At 40.0% G+C, this 27338-nt stretch overlaps 1 long non-coding RNA gene across 1 annotated transcript in view; it reads left to right on the forward strand.

The window, feature by feature from the left end:
• The first annotated feature begins 1322 nt into the window (after positions 1 to 1322).
• The window catches only part of LOC125963448 (uncharacterized), a 29850-nt gene continuing 3834 nt past the window's right edge, over positions 1323 to 27338 (forward strand). The window contains exons 1-3 of the long non-coding RNA XR_007475447.1: positions 1323 to 8981; positions 11645 to 11732; positions 12556 to 12665. This is a non-coding gene — a long non-coding RNA (uncharacterized LOC125963448). The remainder of the gene's footprint in view (positions 8982 to 11644; positions 11733 to 12555; positions 12666 to 27338) is intronic.

Consider the following 27338-nt stretch of genomic DNA (forward strand, 5'->3'; position numbering starts at 1 on the left):
TCATCTTGGTATTTTATCAATTGAAGCTTGGTGTTGAATTGCTAATTTAGTACTCTGTGTTGATCCAAAAGGAAACCATCAAAAACAATCTCACAAGACTCTATTCTCCCCTGCTCAACCCAATGGGCCATGAGTTCTGTTTGTTCCCATAGTCACAAGTAGGCACAAGATAAAACATTCCTGAATTTTTTTGATTCATTTAGAACTGTTTTGATAAAAAGTGATTTAAGTGATTCCTTGTCCTAATTTACTCATCCATTCTCCAAGCTTTTATTGACACCTGTGATTAACTGCAAAGCATGTCGGAAAATAGAAATATAAGCCAATGCCAACCCTGTCCTCAAAATGTCTTATAGTCAGTGAAGGAGATAAGATATATAAACATAAGTAAAAATAACATAAGGTAAAAAGTGAGAGAGTCCATGAGAAAAGAAAACCCAATTTGGAGGTGATCAAATTTGGCTTTGTGGTAAAGAAGACTTTGAGTTAGAACTTGAAGGAGAAAGTCTAGCAAAACACTGTATCAAAGTCTAGCAAAGCAAAGAGAATATTCAGTGTATCAGAAGAACAAAAACACTTTTTAGTTTAACAAAAAATGTAGGCTGTATAAGATCTTGTGAGTGTCATAAAAAGAAGTTTGAATTTTATTCTCTTAGAGGGAGGAATTCATTAGGGTTTTTGAACAGGAAGGAGGCAGACAATAAAGCTTTGCTTTAATACTATTGGTCCATCCCAAGCCAGCTCTCAACACTTCCTAGAGCAAAGAATATAAACACATATTTGATGACTTGTCCAATATGCACAGGTATTGGAAATAGAAACTATTAGAGCAGTCAATGAATATTTTATTAGAACCTAAACTAAGAAGTGTAAATACAGAGGGAAGAACAGTTGAGAAAGATTTTATAGAAATACACTTGCTATAATTAAACATCAGATATCAGGGGATGGAGAGAGACACGAAAGAATCAAATATGAATCCACCATTACAGGTAGGATTTTAGTAACATTATCCAATAGTACAAAATATTAGAAATATGATTTCTTTTTACCCAAAGCGTGTATCACTTTTGTAAATGTTGGTCTGAACCTTCTTAGCCCACAGTTTGCACACTCTATCTGCAATAAAACATCTTATGATACAACAAGACGCAGTAGAGGCAAACATGTCAGTTTATATTTTGCCCAGGACATTTGCAGATCAGTGTCAAAACTCTACAATAATAAAGGACAATAGCGGGGGGAATGAAGAAGAGAAAAACCTGCAGAACAATGAACTCATTATTTAGAAGAATCATTCTACTCTAGCAAGGTTGGAACTATTCTCTTGGGGAAAAAAAAAAAGTTAAAAAGATAATAACATTGAGAGGAGATTGGGTAAGTAGAAGACTTAATTCTAGCCATACATTTGAGGAGAAACATGGGAAATATAATTTCAAATAAAGAGAATCCAACCAAGAGGTAATAATGGTGACCAAATTTCCCTCCCACCTGAAACTGGTGACTGGCCCACAAGACCATATTAAAATAATAACCTCTATAATTTGGCATGACGTAGGTGCCCAGGACACAAAAATATGGTCTTTAAGACCATGTATCTCAGACAATGAAGGACAGCCATCCTTAAAAGATGAGAAGCAAACACTGAGCCTTCTAACAGCCTAGCTTACTGCCTTGGGAGGTTTCCAGCCCACAAGACTTGGAGGGGTAACTCAGGTGGAGCTTGGCATGGAGATGGAGTTGAGGCTCTGGAGAGACCAAGGCAGCCCTGTTCTAAGGACAAAGTATCAGAAAAGAGAGAGCTGCTCAGAGAGAGAATGACAGATATTCTGCATGGAAACCCCCTCTGGTATTTAACTTAGTACTGATCAGCTCATGCATGTGAGGAAACTACCTAAGGCTAGAAAAAGAACCACCCGAAAGGATTTAGAGGAAGAGTGCCCAGTACTTGCAAAAAGTTGGGAATAGTTCCCAAAAGTCAGATTGGAAAGGCTCGAGATTCACAGGCCATTGGGTAGAGAGTTTCATAGTGAGGAAACTCAGTAGTGGGGAATAATTAGCCCTAGAATGAGCATTGATCCGATGCACCTAACAAATCTTAACAGCAAGACCCGGAAGGACCAAACTGCTTCTAAGTACTCGACGGCACCCCACAACAAAGTTCAAGAACACTTCTGAGAATAAAATATATCCAGCGCCCAATAATGTAAATTTCACATCTGGCATCTAATCAGGCAAGCAAAGAAGACAGAAAATATGATCTGAAGTGAAGAGAAAAATGTATCAATCAAAACATACCCAGAACAGACACAGATACTAGAATTAGCAGACAAGGACATTACAATCATTACTATAAATATATTCCCTTTGTTCAAAAAGTTAAGTAGAATGATGGAAGATATAAAAAAGACCCACATCCCACTTCTAGAGGTGAAAACATCAATGTGTGAAATGGAAAACTCACTAGATGGGATGAGTGTCAGATTAAATATTAGAGGAGAAAAAATTAATAAACTTGAAGACATAGCAATAGAAACTACCCAAAATGAAACACAGAGAGAAAAGAGACTCAAAAAGAATAGTTCATCCTTGAGCTGTGAGAAAATGTCAAGCGGCCAATACATGTAATTGGAGTCTCCAAATGAGGGGGGGGGGGGAAATTATGTGAAGAAAAATGGTTGAAAGTATTGAAAATCTGATGAAAACTGTAAACCAATAGATACAGGAAGTTCTACAAATCCCATCTCTAGAAACATGAAGAAAATAACACCGGGACACATTATAACCAAATTCTTCAACACCAGTGATACAGAGAAAATCTTAAAAACAGAGGAAAAAGATAAACTCCATATCTTAATATATGAAAAAGGATCAGAGATAAAGAATCAAAGATGAAGAAACAAAGATGAAGATCACAGCAGGTTTCTGCTCAGAAGCAACTCAGTGAGGAGACGGAAGAGAAAATCTCTGAAGAAAAATAGACAAATCTATATAAAGGCAATCATGTATAGTTAGTAACATGTATTTAGAAAAGAAACTAAATTATTTAAATACAGCAAATTGTGTTGGATGCTAAGGAGACTACAAAAACCTTAGACCCCTCAGCTACATTGCAAAAGGCTTATATAAATAATCACTACTTATTCTTCTAACTCTAGCTTTTATGGCTTTATTTGTTTTAACTGGTCCACAAATCCATATTAAAATAATAATAATAAATTCTATAATTTGGTGTGACCCAGGTATCCAGGGTACAAAATAAAAAGTACCAGATTCCTGGGCTTGGGAAATACACAAATCTACCTTAAATCTTTTTTTTTTTTTTTGGATCTGGGTGTCTGTAAATAAATAACAATGAATAGTACAGGCCACATGGTAAGTACTAGAACAGAGGCATGTTTTACCTGGGGAGATAAAACTACACAGATGAGGTGGCACTTGAACACTGAGGTTAAGGAGATCCCTCCACCCTGCAAAGGATACAGGCAGGGATGCAGTGCAGGCTGTGCCAGGACACAGGTGCCAAAGAGCCTTCAAATCTCTATGGTGAATGCAAACGTCAAGAGTGCATCTTGGAAACTGGTATCCAAGGAAGCTTGACCTTCCAACAGGTCACCGATTCAATTATGAAGGGATTTCCATGTCATGTAAACAGACTGGTTTCCAATCTGTAGGAAGCAAGGAACAATGAAAGGATTTACTTGTAGTATAAAAAGAATTTGTGTTTTTATATAAAAATATGAAGGATAATGCAATAGCTTCCCCTGAGTCATCCATCCAAATTTTCTCGTCTTATGAAATGATTTTAAGTAGAGGAGTAATAAGTAAATGATCATGTTAGCGTTCTGAACATATCACAAGGGTAGCAATATGTGTGGATGATTGGAAGATGGAAGATAAGGAATAACATTTTGCAACATTGCAGAGAAGAAATCATCCCCTAGGACTTCCCTGGTGGTGCAGTGGTTAAGAATCCACCTGCCAATGCAGGGGACACGGATTCGAGCCCTGGTCTTGGAAGATCCCACATATGGCGGAGCAACTAAGCCCGTGCACCACAACTACTGAGCCTGCGCTCTAGAGCCCGTGAGCCACAACTACTGAAGCCCACGTGCCACAACTACTGAAGCCCACGCGCCTAGAGCCCGTGCTCCACAACAAGAGAAGCCACCACAAGGACAACACTGCGCACTGCAATGAAGAGTAGTCCCCGCTCGCCGCAACTACAGAAAGCCGGAGGGCAGCAACGAAGACCCAACGCAGCCAAAAACAAATAAATAAAGAAATAAGTTTATTTAAAAAAAATACTCATTAGAAAAACAAAGAAATCATCCCCTAAACTAAAGCAATGGCAATGGGGGTAGATAGGGGCATCCAAGCTAGATATACTTAGGATTGTAAAATTGAAAGAGGACTTCCCTGGCAGTCCAGTGGTTAAGGCTCCACACTTCCACTGCAGGGGGATACAGGTTCGATCCCTGGTCGGGGAACTAAGATCCCACATGCCATGCCGTGCTTCTTTTTGGGGAAATCAAAGATTTTTTTTTTCAATATCAGAATGTTATTCAAGATGGGCTCAAATGCTGAGGTGGGGGAAAGAATATTTTAGTTGGAAGGACTTGGATAAGAAATGGTACAGAATCAGGAAGGGCCACATAACATCTCAAAAACAGCAACCACCCTAGTGGGACTTAAAAAAAGTGTCCTCACCAGGGAGGAAAAAGAAGGAGAAAGAGGCTGATGTGGACGAAGGGCTTTAAACTGCCAGCCAAGATGTGGGGAATCATTGGCAGTGTCTGAACGGGAGACAGGGTATGTGGTTTAGGATGGTTGAGAGGGAAGAGGCAGGGAGCTTGGTTACTAAACTGTCACAATTGTCCATCTGATGGGTAATAAATAAAGGAGCTGGCATGGTAGCAGTTGGAGCAGACAGATGCGAGAGACATCACAGAAGCAACGTGTTAGGGAGGGAAAAAAATGTTGTAGGATTTCTGGAAAGCCAGAAAGCCTCAGGCTCTAAATTATTAGGTCCTCTTCAAGTTTCCTCTTGTTATCCATGAACTCCAGCCTGGAGTTAGTAATCTGGGCCTATTCATGCCAGCATGTCACAAAAAGATATATAAGGAGATACAGAAGTTCACAAATAGGCATGTACATAGATATAAAGATACACAGATAGACAGATACCAAGCTACATCGACTGATCCAGGCACAGCGCATAATTGGAAGGATACCTGTTTGTTATCCCAGAATTCAAACATACCTTACAAGGAGGGAGAAAATGTTGCAAACGTTGGCTCCAGATTCTTCTAAAGAACTGGGTGATAGGTCAGAACGTGAGTGGGATGAACAAGGGTTCAAGCTTTTCCAAACCAGTTCTTCTATCTCTCCATGACAGAGCATTACCAGTATAACAGGCTTGCCTGTTGATGGAACGTAAAGACATACCTACTCCTTCCCAGATGCCCTGAGTCCATTTATGTGCACACAGAAACCCAGTCCTAAGCTCTCTTCCTAAACACACACCAATGGTACAGTGAGCGACGTTCCATTGTGCGGTCAACCATGCTAGGGCTTCGAGCCTCTGGGAAGTTCCAGGCGTTTCCAAGCCTCCGGCTCAGGACACTTACACTACCTCTAAAACTTTCATGAGAGCTATAATCCCCCGCTAAAGGCAAGCAACAGCAATCTGATGGCGAAGGCAGTTTGCATATTTCATCAGTGCAACGATCCCACTCTCAGGCGCCAGGTTCTTTGTTATGGAAGCACTCTCGAATTACGAGGTAGCTAAGTTGGGTTTATTAGTTCATGCTTATGATAACATAGTAATAGCAATTAATTCAATCACGTTCAAAGGAAATAGCATAAGGATCCTACACTGTGATTTAGAAGGCAGAGGTAATTATAGCTCTACCCGATAATTGTATGGTGGATCTATCTCTGTAAGCCTGCCACTGGACGATGCTATGCAGCTTTCATTGGGGAACCTGGGAGCCAAGGCAAACTTCAGGGGCATTAACCCATAAAAACCTGAACTTCTGCTGGAAAAACAAAGTGAAGATCTCATCTCTGGTGATTTTAACGAGAAGGACAAAAAGGATTTAAAAGGAAGAAGATGAATACGGCAGGTAATGGGAACTCATCTAGGAAGAAAATTCTTAGTTCCTCCTAATTGATTTTGAATTGAGTGAACAGCATCTTGTTAAGACTTCCTCTATGGGGAGGTAGTCTCTGGCCCCTTGTATCTGGCTACCTGCCAAAATAACTCCCCTTGCCCTGTTCTGCTGTTCTCACACGAGAATGAAACAGCTTGGCATTAGAGTCACAACCTGGGTTTGAATATTGCCTACTTGCCAGTGAATGATTTTAGATAAATTACCTGCCCCGTCAATGTCAGTTTTCTCATCTCTAAATTGGAACAAATAACTAACTTCAATTATTAATGAGGTAGCATGTAAAAATGCTAAGCGAACTCTAAATACCAAAAAAATCATTCTACCATATATTTGTTACCTGCTACACTGTGATCATAGGAATGCAACAGTATTATATCAGAAACACTGAAATGTTTTTAATCAGAAGTTTATGAAAACTAGTATGTATTACTTTCTAAACAATCATATTTAAAATTTTTGCTATCATCCCTGTTACAGGAGCTCCATTTCAGCTGGTTATTAATGAAGACGCTATGTAAGAAGGCTATATGAAGAAATAGTTGCATAGCTAAGTACAAAAATATTATGTAGTCAACCATGGTTACTGCCTAGATGATGAAACAAAGTATGCCTGAACTGAAATATAAACATCTCTAACATTGTGGTCTACAATAAACTTTCATGTCTCAGGAGAGGAGGTTAGATGGGATTCTCTCACTAGTCTTAAAATATTTGTCTATCAGATTAGCATATTTGTAATAACGTGTGGAACACTAATATCATTTCCTGTTATAAAGAAACAAAACTAACTAGATCTTGATGTTCATTTCCCCAAAATATCTGACCCCCAAAGAAGATGTTTTCAGTTTATGAAAGGGGACATGAAATGAGAATGGGCAAGAAAGAAACTAATAAGCGATGTCTGGGGTTAAGACTCTTTAGAAATTTTCTTAGGGCTTTGGAACCAGACAAGTGTCTGCTCAAACCTGACACCAAACTTAACCTCCCCCAGTCCCCAGCCAATTTGGATGAAAATCAGCTTTGCTTTAGGCTTAGCTATATAAGAATCTGTATTGTCATTCCTAGACCTGTTTAAGCCCTTTTAATAGATCAAGTCAGGATGGTACCTTCATAATTTAGTGTTGTGAATAGTGCAAATAAAGCCTTCAATGGCATCTAATCAGAACATTTTCTTTTCTCTTCCCTAAGACCATTATTCCATAGAGGTCCAGATTTCCCCAGCCTGTCAGTCATTACAACTACAAGCTGCCCAAGCTCATTTGAAAGCCATCAAGTAGCTAATTTGCCAAGATGGATTCAAAAGACATGAGACAGCTTACGGTTGTGGTCTCTCTGACCCCTCCCACACAAAGCAGCGTTCTGAAGCCCGCGGGGAATTTCTTTTGCTGATGGCGGGCTATTGTTTAAACACTGATTGCCTCTTTTTTCTGTCATTCACTTTTTTCCCCTTCCCTGAACTCCGCCACCATCAGTCACAGACTTCATTCATAGCCCACCGGCTGAAAGTTCCGTGCTCAACACACTGACAAAATAAGCCATTTATAGGTCAGAGCTAGAGGAGAAAAAAATCACACTCGTAGATATTAACGAAGCCTTGAGTGAATTTTTCTTATCGACTCAAAAGACTTATGTGCTTTTTATGCCAATGAACTCTGGCATATACAACAGAAAATGAGGCAATTCATGTTAAAGTAATTTCATAATGCCAAAAAAAAGAACTATACAGATACAAGGTATTTGAGAAGTATATGGTATATTTCATTAGGGTCTAAAGAGACCCTGGACCATTTTCCCCAGCCTACTTTGCACAGAGCAAGTACTAGGGATTGGTGGTCCAGACAAGGGACAGAGATTTTAGAATCAGACCTAGGTGTGTGAATTGTGAGTTGATCCCTTATTCGTGATCCTGGAAAACTTACTTAATTTCCCTGGGCCTCAATTCCCTATTCGAATAAAAGGGGGGTAACATTACCTACCTCGCGGTGTTGCTGGGAGTGATAATGAACTAATTTACATAAAATATTTCACAATCTCTGGCAGGTCACGAACTATCAGTGAATAGTAGCTATTACTGTTACTGTTTTATTGTTACTATTTCTTTCTATTCTGTGCAGTAGAAGCTACTTTTCTCATAGAAGGTAACACAGAAGAGTAATAATAATAAACACATCTGTGATATTAACTATGTGCCATGCATAGTTAATGGATCATTCTATAAAGAAACTGAGGCATGGAGAGGGAAAGTAAGGTGCCCAAAGTTACATAATTAGTAAGTGGGGAAGCTGGAATTGAACCCAAGCAGTCTGGCTGCATTACTCTCTGAAATAAATTTATTCTAAATGCAGGTAGGTATCTGCCACACTGGCGGTACTTACAGTTCTAAGAAACAGAAACACACTGAAACAAACATGAAATCAAAGAGTTGATTGTAAGCCCAACAGAGACCCTTGAGACCATGAAACTCAGGTTCCTAGTCATGACATCCGAGAGCTAGAACCAGAGACTAGTTCTGACTTCAAGGCATTTCAGAAGCAACAGTTGTACCCACACTGTGCAGCTTCTCCCGTTTCCATCTTCAGAACCAAGCCCCTACTTTCTCCAATAAATCTTTCAATTCTGTTCCCCTGCAGTTCAGTTCCTCCATAATCCAACTGGATATTCCAAGGAAAGGAATCATCATGATGCAGTTTAAGGGGTGATGTCTGTCCCTGGACCAATCAGCTCTGCCTCAAGAATCAGGGTCCACACCACATACATCACTGCCAATATTCTCTTAGAAGCTTAAGGGAAAAGAACTATCTACAGGTACCTTGAAATAGATCTTTCCCACCATTACCTTGCTATCCTCTTATCTTCCCCATTTTGAGGTGGTGAGAAACATAGAAATTGAATAAATCTTTGGAGTTAGTGAGATTTAAAAAGAAACTCTGCCTCTGCCATCACTGGCCATGAGAAATTAGGCAAGTTATCCAATCACTCTAGGGCTGTCTTCCCAAGTGTAAAACAAGGATAGTAATCATGAATACCTCATAGGTTTGCTTTGAGTATTAAGTGAGGTGGTATAGATAAAATACTTTGGCATAAATCTTGGCTCTCAGTAAGTGTTCAGTAAATGTTACCTATATTTTTATCAAAATTCCCAGTTCAAGAGCCTTCATAAATAAATATACTTCAGCCTTTAGAGTTTTGAGACTTCTAAACTCCTGTGTCCTCTTTCCTCCCAAATCTTCTTCTTTAACAGCCAAATAGTCAAGGCATCCAAGGAATCAGAAAGGGCCAAGATTAGATACAAGATTAAACAGAGAGAGGCAGAAAGTAGATGAATGTTGTGTGGTAGAATCTACAGATAGATTCTGATCTATCTGTAGATTCTACCACCTGTCTGATCTCTTTTCCTTAGTAACAGAATCTCAATTTTATTTATGTTGACATGGCACACAGCTAACATACTGCATTTTCAGCCTCCCTTGCAGCTAGATATGGCCTTGTGACTAAAGTCTGACCAATGAGATGTAAAGCAGAGTTTTGTGGATTTCCAGAAATACATTATGCAATGCTTCTATTTCATGTGACAGAAATGAACTCTATCTTGCTTAAGCCAGTTGTTTTAGGATATTTGTATCAGAATGTAACAGAATATAATCCTAATTTATATAATCAATCTGGAAGTCTTCAATTAATTGTCTAATCATTAAAATAGTAGAGAGAGGTGCATTAATCAGAAGAGAATGGATAGGTAGAAAGAAGAAGATAAAAGAAAGAAAGATGGATAAGATACTTACAATTGAAAATCATCTTCCTCAGAAGAAAAACCACATACTAGAACAAAATTTTAGGTAATTTATCTAATGTGATTAACCTAAAGGGAAATTATGATGATTTGGTACTCCACGCCTAGATACACATTTAGGTACTTTGATGCCTACCTGATCCACTAAACAGTTTAATGCAGTGAATAAATGACTTGAACTTTCTCTATCTTGATCCCTGTCTTTTTAATGGTCATCATAAAACTTACCTTACAGAGATAATTTGAGAATTATTTAAGACATCACCAAAAATATTTTACTAACATCCTTCCACACTTTCTTGCATCTCTTGTCAACCAATGATTTTTAGACAAAACTATCACCTCTCATGTCCTGACTCCAAAGTCACAAATTCCCATAAAGATAAGCAGAAAAACTCAAAGACTCCAAAATGTTTTTAAGGTCCAGCCTGCCATACCTTGTGATCCATGCTTACTTGACTGATGGAAGAAAGTTGTGGCTATAGAATACTTACTCAGTTCCAAAATTATTTAGCTTCTATGAGCCTCTGTTTTCTCATTGGTAAAATGTTGCACTTTTTTTCCTCCAAAGTGCCTTCCAGAATTTAGAAGATATTCATTCATTTATTCATTCATTCAATACACATTTAGTAGGTACCTACTATATTCCAGGTTCTCCTCAGTCTTTGGGATCCAGAAATAAAACAAAATTCATGCCTTTATGGAGTTTATTGCTAGTGGGGGAGACAGAAAAGAGAGTTGCAAGCTTTATTAAGTTATCATCTTTCCGCTTCTATACGCCACTTTACCATGATGGGGCTGGGACCCTGCAGTCTTTCTGGGCTTGGCCAGCTTCTCTACTAGGTTCGGCCAACAGAGGGCACTGGAGGGAGCCTGCAGTGGTTGGGCAGGAAGATGGAAACTGCTGCTTCCCATTTGCTTCCTCTCTCCTGCCATCAATGCCCCTGCTATGGCTCTGCACCCTCAAAGCAACAGTTGATTCCAGAAGCAGCCAGTGGTTCCAATTTGCAGTTTTTCCACACTGCAAGAACCAGCTTCACTGTACCCCTCACTCTGGGGAAGGGGCACTGCTTGAGGTATGCCCACCCCAGAGAGGCAGTGCCCCTTCTTCAGAAGACGGAATTTCAGCCAAGGGAGCCCCACCTCCATGCCTCTAAATTTTAATAAATTCAACCTCCTCCTGTTGTTCTTCCAGCCTGTATTAGTCCACTCAGGTTGCCATACAAAGTGCCCTAGACTTAGAGGCTTACACACATAAATTTATTTTCTCCCAGTTCTGGAGGCTGGACGTCCAGGATCAAGGTGTGGACAGAGTTGTTTCTCCTGAGGCCTCTCTCCTTGTCTTGTAGACATCCGTCCCCTCCTTGTGTCCTCACATCAGACCTATTGGATTAGGGTCCACCTTGATGATGCCATTTTAATTTAATTGTCTCTTTGAAGACCCCATCTCTAAATACAGCCACATTCAGAGGTACTGGGATTTAGGACTTCCACATATGAATTTTAGGGAAGACACAATTCAACCCCAAAACACAGCCCTAGCTGCTTCCTATGGTTACCATCACTGTGAAACTTCAGTTCCTTTTTTTTTTCTTTTCAGTTTTCTAATGCTTGGTTAAGATTCTTTTATATTAAATTCTCTCTGTTAATTTAATTATGTGGTTTCTGTCTCTTGAAGGGATCCTGGCTGATACAGAATGTCAGATGGTGATAGTATGATGGAGAAAAAAATAATAGAGTGGAGAAAGGGGACAGGAAGTGCTGAGGTGAGAATGAGTTTCAACTCACATAGGAGGGTTAGGAAACACTTCTCCAGAAGGTAACATTTGGGCAGAAACCTGGAGGTGAAGGAAAAAGCCATGAAGCTTTCTTGGGGCAAAAGCATCTTCTGGCAGAAGAGGTATCATGGTAATAAAAGGCACTGAAGTTCTTATTGAACATTGTGTAATCCACTGAGACAAGTCACTGCAGAGAAAAGAGCTCCTCAATAATCCTTGCTCTGATGGATTGTTTTCCATTGCCTGCGTATCAGTAATAGCCAGTGGGCAATTCTCACATTAAAATTATAATAATCAAGAATTTTGGGGCTGTCAAGGATCTTGTAGTTCAGCAGTCCCCAACATTTGTGGCACCAGGGACCAGTTTCATGGAAGACAATTTTTCCACGGACTGGGGAGAGTGGGGAGGGGGTGGTTTCAGAATGATTCGAGCACATTATATTTATTGTGTGCTTTATTTCTATTATTATTACATTGTAATATATAATGAAGTAATTATACAACTCACCATAATGCTGACAGAAGGCAGAGCTCAGGCAGTAATATGAGAGATGGGGAGCGGCTGTAAATACAGATGAAGCTTCGCTTGCTCGCCCGCTGCTCACCTCCTGCTATGCAGCCCAGTTCCTAACAGGCCACGGACAGCTGCCGGTCTGTGGCTTGGGGGTTGGGGACCCCTGTTTTAGTTCATCTAATCCACCTTTCACATGTTGTAGACCTAAACCAAGAGAGGTGAATTCATTGGACTTAGGGCCACAGAGATGACAGACTGTGGAATTTGAACTCTATCTCCTGATTCCTTACAATTCAGGAATCTCTCCACAGCACAATGGTGTGCTTTCCACATCAATAATCACAAGTATTAGGTTGACGGAGGCAGATAACCAGGGATGTACACCACCAAGAATGCCCATTTCTCAGGTGAGAACATAAAACCTTATTGTCCAACCATATCTTTGGTGGTGGGGGGGACGGTGTGTGCTATCAAGTGTTTGATACATAAACCTAAAGGCAAGGGCAGTAGTCTGAAGCCTTAATAAAGAAGTAGCAGTAATACCAATGAATACTCTATATTATGGTTTTTAGGTTTCTTGGCCCCTATTGCAGGGATATGCCTTTGGATTCTCTTACTGGTGGAGACCCAACCTCAGCTGTTCCCCTGGCCTCTCCAAACACGCCTGAGAATAGCCCTGTGGAGGTGGCATTCCGCCCCTTGGAGCAGTAACATCTTCCATGTTACTTCATTCTCATTAGGCCACAAGAAACCTCGAGGCAGCATTACCAACTTGTAGAAACCAAAATCCTGGCAACTGATAGAACTCGAATGATAAAGACAATGGCATGAAGAAAGGTCACGGCATAAACCACTCTGTTAAGAGTGTTCAGACCCTTATCCTACAAGGCTCTAGGTAGAAGTAGTATGTTTTCATGCCATGAAGACAAAGGCATTTGTTTTCATCTTAGAGAAAATTGTAATATCATTTCCATGCTTATTGGCTCTGCTTTGAGCCCTGGAGCCCCATGTAGCTGTTGTACATGAACTCCTGACGGTGAGCCCAGAGAAGTAAGATGATTGTCTTGGGAAGCACAGCAGTGCGTCCAAAGATTTGATACATGCCGCTAGCCCTCCTAAGCCATAAATTTCCATGGTGTTTGGCATAAATGGGAACTTCACATATATTATATTTTTCTATATTTACTGACGATTCATTTCATTACAAATGTTATTAGCAACATTATCAAACATTTATTGATGTTGACTTACATACAAGGCACTGGGACAGCTAATGGTGATTACAAGGCATAAAATTCCCTTTTTTTATATTGAAGTATAGTTGATTTACAATGTTGTGATAGTTTCAGGTGTAGAGCAAAATGAATCAGTTATATATATATGTATATATATATGAGTATATATATTCTTTTTCATTATAGGTTATTAAAATATATTGAATATAGTTACCTGTGCTATACAGTAGGTCCTTGTTGATTATCTATTTTATATATAACAGTGTGTATATTTTAACCCCAAACTCCTAATTTATCCCTCCCTCCCTTCCTCTTTGGTAACCATAAGTTTGTTTTCAAAGTCTGTGAGTCTATTTCCATTTTGTAAATAAGTTCATTTACATCATGTCTTTAGATTCCACATATAAGTGATATCATATGATATTTTTCTTTCTCTGACTTACTTTCCTCAGTATGATAATCTCTAAGTCCATCCATGCTGCTGCAAGTGGCATTATTTCATTCTTCTTTATGGTTGAGTAATATTCCATTATATATATACCCACCTGCCATAGTAGCTTTAGTCAAATAGTTAGCTACATTTATCTATTAAATATATACTATTGCTCATATTGTTGCTTTATTTATTATATTAGTTCCCTAAATATTAAATGTTGCATAGTAAAAGTAATTACACACTGGACTTTATAAGCACAGAAAATTCACACCTTTTGCGTAAGTACGGTGTCCCGTAGCCATGGGAACACATCCAGAACAAGCCGTCAACGCCTCACGCAGTTCAGTCCATCTCGTTAACTTTCCCTCTGATCTGACACCCCTCTGGAACCAACAGACATCTCCCCAGCACACAGAAAGAGCCAATGTAACAATCGTTCATGCTTTACATCTCATAAGCCAAAATAGATATCACAACTGGTAGCAGAGATACAAATTAAATAGAGAAGAGGTTTACTTTCTGCACCTTATAAAATTCCAGTACTGTCACTTCTCTTTTTGTTCATTCAGTGGTTCCCCTCAATCTGGTCCCTCCCTGCCATCCAGGAAATCACTCTGGTGATATGAAGTCTCCCATACTTTCCCAGCTTCCATCTGGGGGAGTCCATGGCTCAGCTGAGGGTTTATCTGCTCACTGTTTCATTTTGGATCTTGCCTCCCAGAGTCTCCTGTGCTAATCATTTACTGTTACCATGATTCTTCTCTCCTCTTTCTGTAAACATAATACCAAGTCCTGATTTCTTATTTGCACCTGCAAGGCTGAAGCTGCAGGTGTTTATCTGTATAGAAGTCACCAGAAGTCAGTGTAAATCAGGGCAGTTCCCCAAGCAACAAAAATTAATATGTAGGAGAGTTCCAGGCTCAGGTAGTGTTTCTTTCCAATTATATTTACTCATTTTCATGAGGTGTTATTTAATTCCTGAGGTTTCCTGATAAATGGTACAAATGCCGTTCCTTTTTCCAATGCAATTTGTGATTCCGTTATGTGAAAAGACACTATATTAAATAAAAATTAGTCTTAATATTAGGTCCCTCTGTTCTCGAAGCAGGAAGCTCATTGCAAAGCAATTCTCATTTACAGCCATACATCTTTGCTTTGAAAACCGTGATAGCAGAAAAGTGCGCAAAGAAGAAGGAAACTGCTTCAAAATGTCAAACAACATCTGTTTCCCATTTCTGAGAATTACTGAGCGTTCTGCGCCCTTTAACCCTTTAGCCCACATTGTATCTGTCCCTTCATAGTTTATGAGCTTTATCTTCAGAAGTCTTTCAGTAAATGAAACCTGATACAGAGAGTGAATCTCTGCTTAAGGTTCTCTCCAAGGATTAGGGATGAGATTTATTAGAACAACACCACTCACGCTATGATACTTTTAAGGTCATGTCAACATTTCAATTAGAAACCTGTGCTTCCAGGGGGACAGGCACAGTCTGTTTAAAAAATAATAATAATTCTCCAGCTTCAAACTGGGAAAGTGGGATAGTCATTGGAAGATCCATGTTTTGGATGATTGAAATTTTGAAAAGCTTCCCGTGATTGACCTTTCTGAAGGGTAAAGAATTATATCCCACAGACTCTGGGATTTTATACTTCAAGACTGTAGCCCACAGTCAAAGCAAAAATGATGATAGATTAAATAATTAGAGCAAAAAATCTAAACATGATCGTTCTGGAAAACTGCAAATGAGTCAGTATTTGAACATTTATTTTGAGGACAAGGCAGAAGGCATTTTGTCACATGCAGTAATAAGTCATTCTTCTAACTATAACTTTAGGTCAACCAGGCAGTGGTGGTTTCTTCTCAGTGATCTGCAGCAAATCTCTATGCCATCTAAACGAACAGTGACTGAGAGGTCTGACAGAAAAGCATGAGGGGATCAAGGTCAACCAAAAACAAAGCAGTGAATGTATGAGTTCATCTTTGGTGCCCTTCTCCGGATGCTCTGCACTCTCTGTCTTCCCCTCCTGAAGCCCATGATCCTGAATCATGAATGTAAGAGTTAATCCTTTCGCCTTCCTTACCGACTGACACCATCCTTCAGTCAAAACCAACCTGCTACCCACTTGATTCACTGAGAGCCACCTATGAAGTTAAAAAGGATCCACTAGGTTTCTACTGATTTGCTGACAGTCACTAAGTCTTAAATGGTTGTCTGTCTCAAAGATGTTTGTGTTTTGTAAGGAGCAAAGCTGGTGGAATTTAGGGCATCTCTACAGGGGCAATGGAAAGGGATTTTTAAGTAAGGAATTTAAAAGCACTCTTCAGATAGCATCGCATTGGCAACGGTATATTTCTCCTGTAATTAAGAGGTTTAATTAATAGTTCCATTGTTCTATAATGTTCCATTGTTCTATTCTCTAGAGAGAATTGGTCATAAAATATAAGTTCCATGAGAGCAGAGTTTTGTTGTTTTGTTCCCTACAAAACACCCAGCACCTATGACTTAAAACATTGTAGGTTATAAATATCTGGTGAATGAAGGAATAAAAAAGTTATTGAACATATCAATACCTCTTTATCAGTTCTGAAGTCTTAGTAGTAAGTAACCTGCAAACACATTTCCTCAACGCAGAAAAAATAAATCTATTACTGTAAATAAATGGTTATCTATATATTGGCTTCTAGGGTGGGGTGATGCAGAAAAGAATCACATACAAAATGAGTAACTAAGAGAGATATCTAAGAGCAATGTTTGCTCTTTTTTTCTGACTTTTAAATACCACCCAAACCTTTACAATGGAGAGTTTGAAACTGAAAGAGAGATGAACTTTTCTGTCCCAGCTCCGTGTCTCCTGTTTCTCAAGTAAGAAAAATACCTCCAAAAGACATTTGTATTTTAAAAATATACACTACTTTGCCCATGGAGCCAACCAGATTGTAAGTGCCTTGAAGGTAGGCAGGAACAATGCCGTATTCATTTTTTTTTATACCCACAAATTTTCTGGATGGTGGGCTGCACACAGCATGTGTTTCATAGAAATTTGTTAGGTTGGGTAGCTTCTTAAAAATTGAGACTCTCCACTGCAGCAGGTACTTTATCTAAACTGCTCAGGACCATCAGTGTCTGCTTTCAATTTCATCTACTCTCTCTTCCTCTGGCAAGCCTCTGACAGCGTGAGAAGAAGAGATGAAAGGAAATGAGACAAAAAGAGGAAGAGTCTAACTGTAAGGTCTTCTAGGGACTTCAATGCTATGAGTGTTTGAGGAATCTTCAAGTATTGCTTGTCTATATATAATCATGTTTCTACAGTAGAAATATTCCCTTTCTGAAAACAACAATGTATTCCTTTGTGAATAAAGTCTCACGCCATTATTAGCCAAGGAAATCCACTCGGCCACTTAACCACTCTTGGTTGGTCCCTTCCCTTGTACCTTTCAATAGCTATACCAGCTGGTCTCAAAACTATTCCCAGAGCTGACATTTTGTGCTACTACAGCCATCTTCTGTTATTTCTATGTGGCTTTTCTGGAGAACTAAAAATGCACTCATGTTCTACAGAAATCCTTTCATTCTATTTCAGTTAGCCTACAGAGTTCTAGGCCTTTTCATGGGATAGAAGGGTGCCAATCTCTTGGAAGTTGCAATCTTCTGGTCCATTGGAAAGAGGGAGACCCTGCATAGAATCCAGAATAAATACATAAACAAATGTGTTGTGACCCTAAGTGTTTATGTCCTTAGTCTTAAGAGCAGTTTCTTCAGGAGAATAAGAAAAAGAAAAAAATCTCTACACACTGGCATAATCATAGTCTGATGTCATTCCAGCAACTTACAACAACAAAGGCATGGCTGTTTTTCTTGTTTGTTTGTTTGTTTAATTAAATTCTTTCAAGCCATGTGGAGCAATACTGCTGGGTAGATCTTGTTAGAAGAGATAATTAAAACACAAACAAACTAGTTCTTTCATTTGCACTAGCAACCACAGCACATGCTCAGGACGATACTCTCACCAAATCCCCAAGGACCCTTAGTATGCAAACCAAGTCTCCTTTAGAAATAGGTTCAGAGGTTTGTTAGAGAGCTGGAAACCCCTTCACACTGAGAAGGAGATCAGGAAAGTCTGATCTCTGGCAGAGATCTCTGGAAAGTCAGACTTTTCCTGAGACATCGCCCATGGAGCCCAGCAGATGAAATGATGCCTTCGCGATAGGCTCTCAACAGACTTAGGGGTCTCAGAAAAAGGGCTTTCTCACTCTGCAGTCTCTTGACTTGAAGTGAGGCAATCAGGAGTCTCTAGGTTTTCCCAAAGAGGATGAAAGTGGAAAAAAGAAATATATTTGTGTATATGTATGTTTCCCCAAATGCCAGTAGATCCTGTGTTCAGATTCCACATCATGTGATCTGATCTGGAGTGAAACATCAGTCCCACCACACTGTTTATGATGTTTCTAGGGGAATGGTACGTATACTTGGCAACCTTACTAAATGCAGTAAGCTATGTTGACCTGTGTGGATCCTCCGTGACGGCTTTGAGACAACGTAGCTTTTGGAGTGAGATAAACCTAAACTGGAATCCCGTCTTCCTATGTGATCTTGAGAAAGTCATGGTCCTTTCTGAGCATCAATCTTCTCAATCTTGAAATTGGGGAGGATGAGACTTGGACCTGAAACAGGTGTTTGTCGTGCTAATTCCCGAGGCCCATCTGTTGTTAGCATAGCTGTGATGGGCAGTTGTAGGCACGTTTCTTTCTTTATTTTTTTTTTAATTAATTTTTGTTGGAGTATAGTTGATTTACACGGTTGTGTTAGTTTCTACTATGCAGCAAAATGAATCAGCTCTACGTACACATATCTCCTCTCTTCTCTGGATTTCCTTCCCATAGGCACGTTTCAAGGTGTCCCACCTGGGGCACAAGCGCTGGTGTCTGCAGCTTTTCTGCCTCTTGGCTTTCTCTGAGGACCTTGGAAAGCACTGTGTACGTGCACCAGCCCAGTCTAAAAGTACGGGGCAATTACCATCCCACCCGGGCTCCTCCCTGGCAGTCCTGAACCAGTGGGGCACAGGGGTCACTGCATAAATGCCCAGCCTCCCAGGTCTCTGGCAGGACAGCTCAGAAGTAGTCTTTTATGGCCTTTCTCTTATCCTGTCCCATCCCATACAAGTCCATATTTCAGGGTAGAAGAACCTAAACTAAGACCTTTCTTATTCTTTTTCTCCACATTTGTTGCACAGCTCAAATAAGATAACATATGGAAAGATTTCTTTGTAAACTCTAAGCATATGGACAAATGTCAGTTATAAATATGAAAATGTTACTCGCCATCATTTTGATCTATGTGTACATTGAAAACATTGAAATTATATTATTATTTTACATATTTCTCCTATTATGAACGTGTTGTATCTGTTAGGTTTATAATAAACGTGTTCAGGAGACAAAAGCTATATGCAGCACTAGGAAAACATAAATATGTGAGCAACCTTGGTGGAGGGAATTTACCCTCATCCTACCAGGTCTCTGTAATTTTACTGTTGTGTGTTCTCTCTTTAGAAAGTCTCTCCTAATCTCATCTTCCCATCTAGTTCCTCCTTACCCTTCAATACTCAGCTCATTCATCCACCCACCCATTCATTCACAGTGTTTATGGGACATTGCCATAAGCCAAAGTTAAGTTTACTCTAACACCTTCCATCTCAAAAATGCCAAATCCTGATCCCATCTCCTTCTCAGGCTCCTGCCCTGGCTCCCTCCTCCCCTTCACAGCCGAATGTCTCAAAACAGTACATATAAACTTTCTTAACATGCTCATCTTCCATGCCTCCAGTTAACCTAAAACTTCTCTTGCTAAGGTCATGAATTGTTACTATATTAATAAACTCCAATAGACAATGGTTTTCATTTTCCTTGACTTCTCAGCAACTTTTCACACTCTTGGCCCCTTATGATTCGGTTTTATGTGACTTCTACTTTCATGGTTTCCTCTTACATTTGTAGCCAGTAGTAGAATTTTCTTTTCATTTCTAAATTTTTTTATTTTCAGTGCCTTGCTAGTTTCTCCTTCTCTAAATCAGTTAGAGCTCTGAGCTACAAGCAGCTATAGCCAAAGATGGATGACAAATAATTCAAATTAAGTATTATGAGTAGCTTGTAGAATCGGAGGGAGGCTCAGAACTATGGAACTAAGACAAATACCAGAAATCATCCCAAAGGACTGACTGGTTCTTAGAGGCAGGAAACTTTGGCAGGAAAACAAGCACTGGTCACTGTGGCTAGTAGCACAGTGATGGTTTAGGTGCCTGGCAGCCAAAAATAATGGCAATTAGCCATTACTTTTCCATATCAAATCGTGTCTTAAGCTTTCTCTAAATTGACATTTCCTCTGGTGAAATCTCATCAGCACCCATGACCTCGAACCTCTCTTATGTATCAGTGTCTCTCAAATCTTGACTTCTAATTTGGACCTCTTTTCCGAGGTTCAGATTCGTGTGTCCAAACACATGCTTGGCAGCTCCATTTATTAGATGTCTTGTATCAATAGTATTTTAAATTTAAGAGCTGCAGATCTGAACTCATTCTCTTCATGCCCCTTCTGCCTGTCTTCTTCATCTAAGTAAAGAGCAATTCCATCCATACATTTCCTTGTTCCCAAAACCTGGTAGTCATCCCTGACATCTACCTCTTATTAACTTGCTCATCCAATTCCCTACCAACTCTTGTCCATTCTGCCTCCAAAATACATTTGCAATTTGCCCCCTTCTCCACTGTCACCATCCTACATTAACCTACCATCTTGTCATCTTCCACAACGGCGATAGCTTCGTAATTGTCTTCTTGCCTCCATTCTTGACACATCCAATTTACCCCATCACAGCAACCAGTATAATTTGATACAGCTTAAATTGGATGATGTCACTTCCTTAATCAGAATGCTGGAATAGCCTTGCGTTTGAAAATAAATTTTCAACATGGCCCTTGGGATCTAGTGCCTGCTGACTGCTCCAAGCTCACCTTGAGCCATTTTTCTTCTATCACCGTTGCTCTGAACTGAACTAAGCTGAGCTTTTAGTGCACTATCCTCAAATTATTTGGGGTCAATATCAAAATCCACTAAAAAATTTCGAGGTACAAAATACAACCTCACTAGTAGACTGAAATGAAAGTAAGTTTGAAGCCAAAATCTGCCATACATACCGTTATTTATTCATTACATTTTTATTTTTATCAGCAAGTGTATTTATTTGCTAGGGCTGTCATAACAAAGTATCACAGACTGGATAAATTAAATAACAAAAATTTATTTTGTCATGGTTCTGGAGGCTAGAAGTCCAAGATCCAAAAATATTTTTGGAACCTTGAAGACTGAGACGTGCAATGCAGTCTTACTAGGTCTGCATGTAGAGAAGAAAAAGAAAATCCACAAGAAAATCTTCCTGGAGACATTTGAAGTTTCTCTCATTACTTTCCCAGTTATAATAAACAGCTGATAATCTCAAAGTAAACTGCTTCTGATGTCTGTCACTTAATACTAAGCCACTATATTTAGCATTCCTAGATAAATAAATTCATTCCTGGCCAATCCTGGAATTAAAGAACCCAAAAGAGCTTTAGGAAATTCCCCTAGGTAATTGATACTTTTAACTGAGTCAGTCTTGGATTAAATACCTGAAATGAAATGTGGAGATGGGAGGTAACACCTAACAGCCAACCATCCATGGCCAAAAAAGAATCATCTGGATGGCTTACTCCCTCAGAAAATCAACCTATCAAATATCCTATTCAAACTGCATCTTGAAGCATGAAGATGAAAGCTGAGTATAAACTCACCAAGATGATTTGGAAAGGAGTTACCTCGATGTCTTTAGAGAACCTGACCTTGATTCTGTTTCCTCCTCTGCCTATCAAGTGGGAACCTAGTTTTCCTGGTCTTTCCATGAATATATTTTCTCCTTCCCTTGCAGAACAGAGATAGCCAGGATGAGCACCGAATGGTGGGTCAAGTGGGTTTATTTAGTACTTTGTCTTCTCCAGCTGGGGCCACGCCTTTCAGCCCAGACGTCCTTTGTACGTGGTGCTGTCTGACATTGTTTAACAGGATGATGGCCACACTGACAGTAGACATTCCATGTGGATCGGAAATGTGGAACACAATCATTTCCTAGTCACTTCTACACCATCAGCCTCTGTCAATTATTAAATGCTTATTTCAATGATACCCCACAATAAAGCAATAAAGTTTTAAGTTTTCTGTTCTCAAAAAAGTATCTGTGCAGAAGATCTAGATTTTGAGAAAACTATATGCATGCATATCTGTTCTGCTCAAATTTAAGGAATCAGGCTCAAAAATCATATTTCTGTATCATAAAAGCTTTGGTCAGGCCTTACTTTTATTTGTTACTTAAGCAAATAGCATGGCCTTGAGAATAGAAAAGCTAACATATACATTAATATTAGTGACACACAGCAATCTGAGACTAAGCTGTCACAACTGTGGATGGATTCAGTAAGACCAAGATGATCCAATCTGCTCATTTGTTATCTGCTTTTCACTGAATGTTTGTATTGCCCTGAACTTTATATGTTGAAATCCTAACCCCCAGTGTGATGGCTGGTAGGTGTGATGGTTGGGAGGTGATGAGGTCATGCGGGTGGAGCCCTTGTGAATGGGACTAGTGCCCTCGTAAAAGGGACCCCAGGGAGCTCCCTCCCAACCTTCCACCATGTGAGGACACAGCAAGAACATGGCTGTCTATGAACCAGGAGGTGGGTCCTCACCAGACACAGAATCTGCCGGTGCCTTGATCTTGGACTTCCCAGCCTCCAGAACTGTGAGAAATAAATACTTGTTGTTTAAACTACTCAGTCAATGATATTGTTATGACAACCCAAACAGACAAAGACAAAATCGTGTTGCAGGTCTTATGCTTCTAGGTGTCTACTAGGCACTTTGAACACATTTAAACTAGTCCCAAATTAGATCACTTAGTTTTTCAGTCAAGTTTGATTTGACTATAGCTGAATGGAAATTATACCTTATTTACCCAAATCATCATTTCTAATAAAATTCATAATTTCACTTTTCTGTACACTTCATTAAGCAAATTGAGGCAACAACCCACTTAGAAATAACATCATAGGACTCTAAGTGATAAGACCAGTCTGTTCCAAAAGAAAAATATAAAAGATATTTTCCTCCAGGTCCCAAGATCTTTTCCTTATGCTTTTAACCCAAATGAGTCCTACTTTCCATTCCAGCACCCAAGTCACCCCCTCACACCTTCCCGCCCCTGCCCCACTTCACCCTCTGATGCTTTCATATTATTCCAACCGTTTCCACTCATAAGGAAAGAAAACAATTTAACAATCCAAGGTTATTTCAGACTAAGATGAAGGTATCTGTGCTGTAATACATCACTTCCTCTAGAATGTTTGGAGTTTAAAACATCTTGGAACCCGCTGACCACCTCTTGGTGGAGAGTGGAGAAGATATACAGATACACAAATACCCCACTGTGTGACAGACACTCGTAGAGCTGTTTTCACAAGGATTGTTTCATCTAATCCTCACAACAACCTTTTTCTGTAAGCCTAAAATATCCCTTTTTAGAGGTTAAATAAATCCCCTAAGATCGCAAAGCTAATAAATGCTAGTTTCAGGATTCCAGCCCAAGTCTGTCTGACTCTTTCTCTACAGCTTATGGGCTTTTCACTCTGCCAAACCCAACCCAAATGAACCTCCAGTGGGACATTTTAGCGCTGGGGGATTTTAACACCGGCCCATGAAGGTGAGTGATATCGTTGATCAATAAAGCCCCTCAAGTAGCAGGAAGTAACCACATACTCCATCTCTGTGTCAGATTTTCTTTCCCTACCTGTGTTTTTTTTCTTTGCCACATTCTAGCTTCAATGCCTCTCCATTCCAAACTAGCCTTGCATTTTTAAAAAATCAGTTATTATTCATTCAGTTTTTAGACTGAAAATCCTCTAAGGACCTCAAGGCACCGTATAGAAAAATATTGCATAATGAATGATAAACATTGGGATTACCAGGAGGATACAACTGAGAACTCTGCATCCTTACTTTTTTCTAGTTCTGGGGAAAGTGGAAGTTTTTATCAAATTGAAATGGGCTCTTTACCCCATACCTCTAGCCAGTCTTCTCACTCTTGCTGAATATGAAGCCTTGATTAGACAGATTTTCTCATTTGATCCTCACTGCCATATTCCTAAAATGTAGATATATTGCTTCACCAACATCCAGCAAATACTCCCTCCCCAAATCATCAGTCTTCACTGCCTCTCCAGAATGATTTAAATCATCAAGGAAACAAGACCTAAGACCTCCAGCAGACATTTACAATTAATGCATCCAGTTGAGCATGAGCCGTCTGATGCAGTCTATCTATGGCCTCGATGACTCTAGCTCCACTGGAGGCAGAGGGAGAAGTGAGATGACAGACAATGGGAGGCGGTATGTACAGACACGGGCAAGAAGATGAGCAAAGAGGTCAACAGGGACTGTCCTTCTAAGGCTTCTCCAGGTACCAGGTGTTATGGTTGATCTGTGTCCCTCCCTCCCCAGAAAAAAGATATCTTAAAGTCCTAACTCCTAGGGCTTCCCTGGTGGCACGGTGGTTGAGAGTCCGTCTGCCGATGCAGGGGACACGGGTTCGTGCCCCGGTCCGGGAGGATCCCACATACAGCGGAGCGGATGGGCCCATGAGCCATGGCCGCTGAGCCTGTGGGTCCGGAGCCTGTGCTCCGCAATGGGAGAGGCCACAACAGTGAGAGGCCCGCGTACTGCAAAAAAAAAAAAAAAAAAAAAAAGTCCTAACCCCTAGAGTCTCAGAGAGGAGAGAGGGTCTTTACATGGGTCGTCAAGTTAAAGTGAGGTCGTTAAGGAGAGCCCTAATCCAATGTGACTAGTGTCCTTCTATAAAGGGAAAGCGTGGACACAAAGGCAGACAGGCATGGAGGGAAGACAATGTGGAGAGACACTGGAGAAGACAGCCGTCTACAAGCCAAGGAGAAAGGCCTGGAAGCCATCTTTCCCTCACAGCCCTGCTCTGAAGGAGCCAACCCCTGCTGGCAGCTTCATGTTGGACTTCCAGCCTCCAGAACTGTGAGACAGGACATTTCTGTTGTTTAAACCACTCAGTCCGAGCTATTTTGTTATGGCAGCTTTAGCAAACCAATGCACTGGCCTAGGTAGGGCTCTGTGGAATCTCCACCTCCATCTCCACGTTGCTTTCTCATCTGTGTGGGTCTCCATCTCATCTTTCCCTGCTTCTGTCATAAAGAAACACACGATTTGGGTGCATGTATCCTTTTGGACCAGGTTTTTCTCTGGACACACGCCCAGGAGTGGGATTGCAGGATCATGTGGTAGCTCTATTTTTAGCTTCTTAAAGAACCTCCATACTGTTCTCCACAGTGGCTGCAGCAACATGGATGGACCTAAAGTTTGTCATACTGAGTGAAGTAAGTCAGACAGAGAAAGAGAAATATTGTATGATATCGCTTACGCGTGGAATCTAAAAAAAAAAAAAAATGATACAAATGAACTTATTTACAAAACAGAAACAGACTCACAGACTTAGAGAAGGAACTTATGGTTACCAGGGGAGAAGGGAAGGGGAAGGGATAGTTAGGGAGTTTGGGACTGACATGTACACACGGCTATATTTAAAATGGATAACCAACCAGGACCTACTGTATAGCACAGAGAGCTCTGCTTAATATTCTGTAACAACCCAGTTGGGAAAAGAATTTGAAAAAGAATAGATACATGTATATGTATAACTGAATCACTTTGTTGTACACCTGAAACTAACACAACATTGTTAATCAACTACACTCCAACATAAAACAAAAAATGTTTTTAAAAAAAACACATGATTGCATTTAGAGCTCACCTGGCTCATCCGGTATAAACTCCTCCTCTCAAGATCCTTCACTTAATCACATCTTTTGCAATAGAAGGTCACATTCATTCTTTGGCCATGTTCACAGGTTCCAGGGATCAGGAAGTAAATACATGGGCTGGGGGGAAGCTTTTTTTTTTTTCTGCCTAACCACAGGCCCAAACCACAAAGCCACTTAGGTTTACGTTTGGAAGCCTGTCTCTTAGAGATCACCACCGCTCCCTAACGAGGAATACTCATTTCAATTCAAGTCCCAGACCCCACATAAAACTGATCTAAGCCTGTGAGATTAAGATTTAAATGTTGACTTGAGTCATAACCTACCTTTTCTCCCCTCTATTTATAACACCTAGGCAGCGAGTTATCAAAACGTGAAAAAGTTGGTTCTCAATCATTCTCAGCTCTGATAAGAGTAAAAAGAGAAACCGTTTTCAACCCTCATTTATACTTTTTATTCCAGGACCCAGGGTCCTAGTCAGGTATACGAAAGCGACTATAAAAGCCCCCCACTCTCTTAATCTTAGAAAATGTGTGCAAAGCTGTGTGTTTTTCTCCTCGGTTGTCAGAATTATAACAGCTCCACATATGCATGCAGTTTTTACATCTCCACAGCCTGGAGAGCTTTAATGTTCAAACACTACTTTTCTCTAAGAACGTATAAGAGTACAAACTTTTCTCTCTTTTACTATTTCTTTCTTGGCCTCAACCACCCAAATCCTTTTCTGTCTAGGATCACATAGCACAGAAGAATAAACTGAAGGTGAGTTAGAACTCCTAAAAGTACTCTGGAAAAAAATAGAAATAACGATAAATTTTATAATTTCCCAAAAGGGGATTTGGGGGGAATTTGTAGTTAATTGGCCTAATAGTTGGATAAAGGAAAGATCTGGGGTTGAGCATCATTTCGGACTTGCCAAAGACTAAAGATAGATGTATAATGATGTTTTAAGTATTTTATAAATATATAAAATATTTAGAAGTGCTGTTTGAGATGGGGAATTATTTGCTACACTTCGAGTAGTGAGGCTTTAGAAATTCAGTGATGCTTGACCCTAGCTGTACATTAAAATCTTCTTAAAAAACCCCAAAATACCAATGCCTGGGCCACACCCCCAAAACCCCCAAATCGGAATTTCTCCCGAGATTCTAAATGCAGAGCTAATGTTGAGAATCACAAGAGTGAAGGCTTGTTTTACTGATGAGGAATCAAAACCCACAGAGCGAGGTGGCCTGCCTACTAGCTGCCTGTGTGTGACCAGGAACACAAAAAGAAAAGTCTGGAAATAGGGAGCAAGAAATAGTAAGAAACTTGAAATGATTGTAAAGGGAAGCAAGGGGAGTTGCCCGCAGCAGAAGAAATGCAGTAACGGCTGCCAGGGATGAGGATGGAGAAAAGATGGTGGTGGTGAGGTCCCCCATAAAAATGTAAATCCTACTTAACCCTTTATCACCCCGCTGTGAGTACACCAGGGCACTTTGGAAAAATA

This window comes from Orcinus orca, chromosome 2, assembly GCF_937001465.1.
Source record: "Orcinus orca chromosome 2, mOrcOrc1.1, whole genome shotgun sequence".
Classification (NCBI taxonomy): domain Eukaryota; kingdom Metazoa; phylum Chordata; class Mammalia; order Artiodactyla; family Delphinidae; genus Orcinus; species Orcinus orca.